The 9114-nt window shown below is 36.6% G+C and overlaps 1 long non-coding RNA gene across 1 annotated transcript; it reads left to right on the top strand.

Annotated features, from left to right (window-relative positions):
- Window positions 1-1055: 1055 nt before the first annotated feature.
- On the top strand, window positions 1056-4069 carry LOC131002871 (uncharacterized). The gene is made up of 3 exons (XR_009094437.1): window positions 1056-1553; window positions 3101-3176; window positions 3774-4069. It is a non-coding gene; the product is annotated as an uncharacterized LOC131002871 (long non-coding RNA).
- Window positions 4070-9114: the final 5045 nt, after the last annotated feature.

Raw genomic sequence — 9114 nt, 5'->3', positions numbered from 1 at the left:
GTACATCACCTCAAGATGGAGGTAAAGAAAAAGGAAATGGAAGGAAAGCACTAGAACTAAACTTAAGGTATAACCCAACCCCAAGGCTAGTAGGCTCCAGTTAAGAGAGTGAATGCTTTGGCTAAAGTGCCAGAAGCTACAGCAAGAATAAAGTTGGAACGCCACCACAATGGAAACTTAGAAACCCCATTAAATAATCATTTGGAAATGATAAAATGAGTTTACATGGCAGAAGGGGTGCCATTAATCTTTAAGTGAAAGTTACCAAGATGATGAGAAAAGTTTGATATTAGAATTCCCTAGTCAAATCTGAGAAGGTGACTTAGGACGAAGGAAACAATTAAGGTAGTTCACCACTTTACTAAGATGAAGTGAGTGAAAGAATGTTGTTAGGTCCTGAACTGGTCCAACAGATGATTGAGAAAGTCGACCACATAAAAAAAAAAAAAAAGTCTTACACCGATAAACGCCGATCGAAATTAGAATTTAATGTTGGGGATCGATTTTTCCTCAAAGTCTCTCCCTCAAAGGGAGTTATACGTTTCGGGAAATAGGGGCAAGTTACGACCCCGTTATATAGGACCTTTTGAGATCCTAGATAAGTTAGGCCTTTGTAGCCTATAAGTTGGCTCTGCCACCAAGCATTGTGGATGTATACAATACGTATAGCATCTCGCAATTAAGAAAGCATGTGATTAAGCAAGATAAAGTAGTCCTAGCCAGGACCTAAGTTGTGAAGAGAAATCAGTCCAGATACTTGATCGCAAGATTCAAGTTTTACGAGGCAATAATATTGTTCTCGTCATGTAGTGGAACCATCACAGGATGGAAAAGGCCAAAAAAAAAAAAGATGAATGAAACGAATGACTAGTATCACAAGATAGAATACCGGATATGCAATTCCGAGGACGGAATTTTTATAAGGAGGGAGGGATGTAATACCCCGTTTCCCTGAGTTAAATTTAGAATTTATTTTGAACTTAGATTTAAGATGATTCACGCCGGAATGAGAAAAAGAATTTATTTTTAATTCCAACACAAATGATTTACAAAAACATTTGTAAATTTAGTTATTAAATTTATATGCATTACATATTTATTTAATTGAGCATCGATCATTTACACGAACTATTTTATTTAACGAACACTGAACGATTATTACAGTTTTCATAGTACAACCCGGAAGATTTTTATTTTATTTTATTTTATTACTCCCATCTACTCCTACACCCACCTACTCCATCAGCCACCATATGCCACAACTTTATAGCTTTTTGTTGAGACACCTCATTCACCACCATACCTTTCAATCATACCATTCTCTGCAATCATACCATACACCTCATTCATCACCATACCTTTCTCTACAAAGTCATTTCACTTCAATAAAGGATCTATCTTTTCCCTCACTTAGCATCTTCGATCAATCTCATTTCTCCCTCAAGTTACTCTCTAGTTCCAACAAACCCAAAGAAATCCAAGTGCAGAGCTCAGCCATATTGCGAATGGATCAAATTGCCACAAAACTCAGATTTCAGCAACTCAAACCAGAGGTTTCATCTTTGAATCTCTCTATCTATTTTATACTTGCTCATTCAGTTATGACACTGCAATTGTAACACATCAAACCTTCACATACTTTCATCTCATCATTTCGGTGCATATGTATACACATTCATAAAGAACAACAATTTCTTAAAATCACCAAGTGTTCAGACATACAATTTATGTGCATATAGATACATATATGAAGCATGCCAATTTTGATGTATTTTTGAAAAATGGAGTCGAGAGTGAGGCTAGGCGCTGCGGCTCTGCCGTTGCTGCCTAGCCACGGTGAAGAGTGGGGAAGGAGATGCGGTCGGTGGTGGTGGTTAGCCACTGCCGGAGACGAGGGAGAACATAAGGGAAATGGGCGGCGGTGGTGGCAGCTTGGTGGCTGCTACTCGCTGGGAATTTGAGGGCGGCGATGGTGGTGCCGCTGCTGCCCGGCCACAGCTGGAGAGAGAGAGGTGGTCTGGGCTGGGTATTGCTGAGGGTGTCGGCGACGGTGGCTCCGGCTGCTGCTGTCGCCGAGAGAGAGACCGAGGGAGGCGGCGGCGCTCGTCGTCGCCAAGGGGGATTCAAGGGAGAAGTGACCAGAGATGACGCCCTTCGCCGGAGACGCGGCCGCGGCTTGACAGCGGCAGGGGGAGACCGGAGGAGATTCGAGGGAGAGAGAGAGACGGCAGCCTTCCAGCCGTGAATTCGCCGGGGTTGGAGCAGGCGGCGGCGGATCAGTCGAGAGAGGCGAGCAGTCGGACTGATTTGTGGGTGTGTGAGTCTTGACCATGGTTGTGAGTTAGAGAGAGATCAGAGGGAGTCCAGGCGGCGGTGGCGGCTTATCCGTCGACGCCGGAAAAGAGAACGAGGAAGAAGGAGGCTGGGCGGCGCAGCCGCTAGATGTGTCTGCGTTTGTGTTGTGAGTGTGACCGAGAGAGGGAGTAGGGAAGAAAAGGGGGTGGGATGTTGGGCTTTAGGTTTGGGTTAGGAGTTGGGTTTTAAATTTGGGCCGGGTTTTTAATTAGTGTTGGGCTGAAAATTTTGTTAGAGAGTGGGCCGATTTAATTAGTAGTGGGCTCGAGTCATGGGCCGAGATTTTATTTATTTTTGTTTCAGCTGGGCTTTTAATTTTTAAATCTGTTGGGCCTTTATTAATTTATTTAATTGGATTTATGCAGATTTTTATTTAAAGGAGATACACTATTTTAATTAATTAGACTTATTAAGTTTGATTAATTATTTTAAAGATAATTAGCATAATAATATTATTATTATGAAGTGCATATTTTAAGTAATTACTTATATGCTAAGCATGTCATGAAATTGCATTATATTTTGCAATAAGAATATTTATGATTTAATTGGTTTTATTTATAATTCCAATTATTAAAAGATGAGTAAGAATATTGTTGGTGTTCTTAACTCAAGAGAAAATGTTTTCAATTATTTATTCATTAAATTTTGAAAACCCGGCTAAGTGAATCATAGAATATTAAGCACTACACCATGACTTAAGATTAGAATTCAAGGAGACCTATTGAGAATAGATTTCTTGTAGGCTTTGAGCAACAGGAGGATTAGCATTGCTATTCCGATTCAGAGATAAGGATAAACGACAGGCTTTGCCTAATCAGGTGGACATTATTTTATTATTACGTATATAGAGATCCCCTGCGTGACGTAGGCCTCATATACGAATATATATGCATGATATGTTTTAACTGTTAATTTCAGTTTTATGAAAAGTTCAAATGATAAATGGCTCTTTATGAAATGATATGAAATGTTTATGAAATGAAATGAAATGTTTATGAAATGATTGACTGCCAAAAATGTTTATGTTTTTATATGTATCCTATCTGTGTTGGTTCGCCAACTTTAAAGGAAATCCAATTGGGATCCTATGCTAGACAAAGGTCGCTAGCTAGGGTTAACGTGTACACTTATGGAGACCGCGAGTCGCTTGCGACCGGTCTTGGCGTCCGTGGTAAGGAGGCCTCCTTCCCGGCGCGTGACAGAAAGGAACAGATATGGATCATATGAAGGAAAATGATCGGCCGATCGACTTTATGAAAATGAAAGAAATATTTTAGTAAGCGCAGGTCATTTAAGAAAACCCCTGTGTGTTACTGTTATGGCAGTTCAATTTATATATGTATGCATGTTGTATTTTCGGCTATGCCCACTGAGTATCTTTATACTCAGCCCTGCATGTATTTCTAAATGTGCAGGTTGAGCAGTTGATGGAATGGAATGATGTTGAGCGGGTGTTCCTTTGACATTTCAAGAAATGTAACCTTGAGTATACATCTTCATATGTATATCTCACACGTTTTCCGCTGCAAAACACTTTGATTAGGATAACTCTATGTTATGAAGTTGTTACACGTGTTATTGGGTAACCCACCTTAATCAGTTCTCTTTTATGTGTATGTTTTATAAGTATCCAAATGATCATATATGATCCTAGCTTTTTATCTATAAGTGATATTTTCATATACTTTAATGTTAAGTAATTGTCCATTTCCATTTCTTATTGTTCACCCCAAGTCATAACCCCTGTTAACCCGTCATTGGGAAGTGGGCTGTGACAGGTAGTTAGCCAAACAGTTAGTTAACCAACACTGCAAACCAAAAAGGAGATTCTTAATGGTAGTTTTTACCCTATTTGAAAGACAAAAACAAAAATATACCCATTATGAAAGAAATGTATCAAATGTACTCATTTTGGGATTGAAAGGACTAAGATACCCTTAATTAAGACAAAAAGAAAATACCAAACAAATCCCCTTGCTCGCCACGCTCAACATCTCCGCCTTGCTCGACAGTTCAATGCTCGACGCTCGATGCCTTCGCCTCGCTCGACAGTTCTTAATTGCTCGACACTCGATGCTCGAGGTGTCGAGCAATAGTTCAATTTGAACTATTGCTTGCCTTGCTCTACAGTTCAATGCTCGACGCTTGAAGCCTCCGCCTCCGCCTCGCTCGACAGTTCTCAGTTGCTCGACACGCAATGCTCGAGGTGTCGAGCAATAGTTCAATTTGAACTATTGCTCGACAACTCGATGCTCGACAGTTCAATGCTCGATGCTTCAGTATCGAGCAATGCGCGAATTACAAATAAGGGTAAAAATGTCCTAAATGAGTAGATTTTATTATTATGAAAAAAGTGGGTATTTATATTTTATTTTTCAAAAAAAGTATATCTCATTTTGTCTCATTCTTTAATGATTGAGTTATTCATGTTTTGGATTCTTAACTTTAGACATCTTCTTAAAAGAAAAAGAAAAAGAAAACACTGCTTTAATCATTTTTCAGAAAATATTTCAAATTTTCGTTTTCAATTCACTAAAAAAATGTGTCACCGGCAAAATGAACTTTTCCCAATTCATAGGAATCTTCGGAAACTTTTTTTTTTCTAATCTCACCCAATAAAGTGACATTGTTCCACTTAAAAGTTAGACAATGTGACTTATCATCTTGTAGTTGTATTTATATAACGGAACATTTTTTTAGAAAATACTTTAAATTAGAAGCTTTTGACTAGAAATTTATAAACAACTTATAATTAAGATGTGAAAATAAGCTTAAATAAATTATAAGCTTTCTAAAAGAATATATTCCTCGATACAAAATTATTTTTTCATTCTCTTATAAGTAACTTAATTTGTTATTTTCATCATATACTACAAGGGTGTGTTTGCTTTGAAGTATAAGAGAGGGATAAGCTACATTTATCACCTTGTACTACATTTACGTACCACCTTATACTTCGTTTGCTTTGATGTATAAAAAAATTCGGGCAGGTTGTATAATTCTTCGGGCAACCCCTTATCACTTGGGAAATGGATAATTTTATATCTAAGCTAGAGAGGGTGGTATAATTTTATTCCACCTTATAAGGAGTGGATAAATATATTATCCTTCAAACCAAATAAAATAAAACAATTATGGTCCCCACTTTAAATAATAAGTTTGTACATTATTATATTATCCCTAAATTTAGAGGGATAAAAAGCAAACACACCCCAATTCTATAATTTTATCTTTCTAACTAAGATAAGTTCAATACCAAACTAACACTCCTGATTCATTGGTTTAAGACTATAAATGATCGAAAGAATTAATTATACCATTTATTGTGATACAATGGAACTTGATATATACATGTTCTTACACACCAACAAAATCAATAATTCGACATTTATAACTTCTTCAAATTCAATATTAAAAGTTGTTATGACTAGAGTCAATTATTTAGGTTGTAGATAATTTTGAATTATTTAAGCATATTCAGTGTCCCTCTTGCACATAGAAGAACAAAAAAAGTACAGCATTTATGTGTACATGCATGATTCATGTACACCCACAAACTCAAAAAGGAATAATTCGATAATTAATTAAAACTTGGTGCTGAAAAGTGTTTGTTCCAGTCTATAAAACTTCAAACTGCATTAAAAGTTTAATACTACATTATATGATCATGATGTAAAGTAGTTGACAATATATTCATAAATAGATCGTAAATTATCTTATGAATATACATTTATATTTTATTATGAATATAATATCAGTGAACTTAATTTGCTCCATCATTAAACATTGCATCTATATCAACGTACAATAATGGCATCTTATATCCATACACGAATAAAACACACAATTGTTATTGCGGTATAAATTGTGATTCTTAAGTCGAAAAGTTGGCCAGCCCTTTATTAATTAACTTGAATGGGCAATGTATGGGTAGCCATCTTTAATTATGACGAAATCTCAATTAATTCCTCCAGCTATTTTTAATTTTATTTTCCTAAACAATATTTAAATTCCAAAATTATTAACTGAAATCTGGAGCCTCGAAAAATATATGTTTGCTATATTGCCAACCATGACAGCGAAGCTGTCTGTCTCTAACCTTATTCTTCCACCGATATTGTCATAACATATTATTGACTTGACCCATGCTGTGCATCACCCATCATTTGTAATTCAATCGACTTACAATTTAATGTTGCGAACAATGTTTCATGAAAATTGCACGTTGATTAAATTTGTGAACTATAAACGATCTTTATGTAGAGAAAAATATGCCTCACGGCTCACGGCATCATTTTTTTTATTTCACGTTGAAAATATTGAGTACGTTTTTTTACATCGGACTTCAGCATGACATTTAAGATTTTGATTGTTGAAAATATTTACCTTGGGTCCTTGGGATGTGATTAATGTGAAAAGAAGTTAAAAGATTGTAGTAGCCGCTATTTTATTTTATGATTAAGAGCAATAAATGCAATATTTATTTTTACATCTTTCAGTTGATTTAATCCAGTGATTAATATTCAGTTAATTTAGCTCAGAGTTCTGAATTAGATGTCATTACCTGAGATGACCACGATTGAATTATTGAGTAGTCAGTGATTTATTTCAGAATGATAATTGACTTAGCGAAGTCAAGTTATTATTTTATTTGTAATAGAAATATCATTTCTATGTATTTAACTTTATCACTTGAGTCGTGGATTTATTTCAGCTTGTGAAGTGAATTAAATCTACGAATTTAATTTAAATTTATTCTACGAGTCACGATGTTAATAGATGAGAAGTCAGCGATCAAAATATGAGAATTTTTAGAGTATTATGTATTTTTTTTTTAGCAAGACCCGAGATTAATAACAGATATAGATTTACCAACAGAGAAGATTTATTTCATTCAATCACATCACTTTGCAACCTATCACCTTTTACAATCTTTTGCTACTTTAAGAAAAAAAGGAAAAGCTACTTTATCAAAAGAAAAGAAGGAAAAGAGAGAGTAGGAAGAAAAAAAAACGTGTGTGCAAAAGGGCTGCTACAGCAGCAACATTCCCCTCTGCAGCCCCCAATTCACGCAAGGCAGCCACTTTACGCCTCCACCCATCTATATCAGCCAACAACCCTTTGTTTCTCCCTTAGACACCAGAAAATTGAGGGAAAGAGATAGAGCTTGCAAAGCTTCTACCGGAACTTCGAAGAGGTAAGCCGGTCTTAAGTTTTCACCATCCTGTTCTTGATTCCTCCTGCATATGATAAAGGAACCATCTTTATTTCAGTTCTTCTCCTGCTGAAATCAACAAACAGCCTCAAACATATAACATTTTACAAGGTAAACACTAGGCTCAGCTCATTCAATCCATTCGTTTTTCATCCAACAAGCATGATCGATTAAATGATACTAAGCATACAACGAGTATATATTTTCATAAGGAGACTTAGCAAACTCATATGATCGTTAGGCAGAAATCAATATGTATATGTATATGTATTCTTTTCATAAGATACATGCGTGAGAACTTTTTCGATGCAGTCCCAAAGCCACACGCCATTAATCTATGAGTCAAAATGGAAAGTACCCCTTTTCAAAGACAAAAACAAAAATGTACCCACCCTTTACCAAACATATAAAATCTACCCATTCAAGACAATAATACCCCTATGCACATTCTAGTATGTTGCTCGCCAACAAATAAACGAGCGCGTCGAGTGCGTCGAGCAATATACAAAAACCACATTTAAACCTTTGAACAAATGATTCTCTAAAATTCATTATAATCATTTATATTTATAAACAGTAATCAGGCCCAACATGCTTCCGTAAACACTTCGAAATAATTCTTAAATTAAACCAACATTATACCTTCGTCGACTGGTCTTCTTCAGGAGTCGGTCTTGTTGCTTTTTACGGCTCGTCTGCCACCCCGGCACGCACCAACCACACACTCGCAAGAGATGGTTGCAACCCTTCTCCTTCACTAAGTGCCGACTAAATACTTTGTTGGAAAAATAAAGAAAATATTTTTACTCAACCCGGAATAGTTGGACTAAAACAAAGCGTTTATAGAGGAATTATATAATAATTAATTTTATTTCATAAAATATCCCCCAAGAGAGGAGACAAACTTGTTTTAGCTACCCATGGTAGCCAATACTTGTGTACATAAAATTAAAAAGGAACTAAACTAAAAACGAAAAACTTTGAAAACAAAATTTAAAATTACAAAAGATAATTTCTAGAGAGAGGAAGTTGTGTGTGTGAAAATGTTGTGAATTTTCTGATACTTTCTTCTCTCCAGCACTTGTGGTTTTATAGAGGTCTGATACCCTCTATTATTGCTTGGTAGTTGGCCTCGGATGCTTTCTTCGTGGCCAGCTTGCTTGAAATTGACAGCCACCTTCTTTTGTTGGCCATTATTGCCGACACTTGTTGGTGTTGTCACATATGCTGGACCCTTGCTTTATCGCTATGTGATAATGCTGGTAGGGGCCGGCTGCTTTTCTCTCCACTCACTTTTGTCCTGGAGCTTTTGGTGAGTGGTCCTCCTGTTCCTCCACCCACTTTTGTCGTTTCTTTTGTGGGTGCGATCCTCGCTGTGAATCACATGATTCACTCTGCTCTGTCGGCCACCTTACTTTTTTGGTGCCCTCGGAGTTCTTCCCTTTGGGGTCTGATACTTGTCATGCTCATCAGACCGGAACCTTCTTCTATCTGGTTTCGGGAAAAAACCCTTGCCGAATTCTGGTTCTTTCTGCGACGAA

Source organism: Salvia miltiorrhiza, unplaced genomic scaffold, assembly GCF_028751815.1.
Source record: "Salvia miltiorrhiza cultivar Shanhuang (shh) unplaced genomic scaffold, IMPLAD_Smil_shh fragScaff_scaffold_29:::fragment_2:::debris, whole genome shotgun sequence".
NCBI classification, from domain to species: Eukaryota; Viridiplantae; Streptophyta; class Magnoliopsida; order Lamiales; family Lamiaceae; genus Salvia; species Salvia miltiorrhiza.
This window is presented reverse-complemented; position numbering and strand designations above follow the sequence as displayed.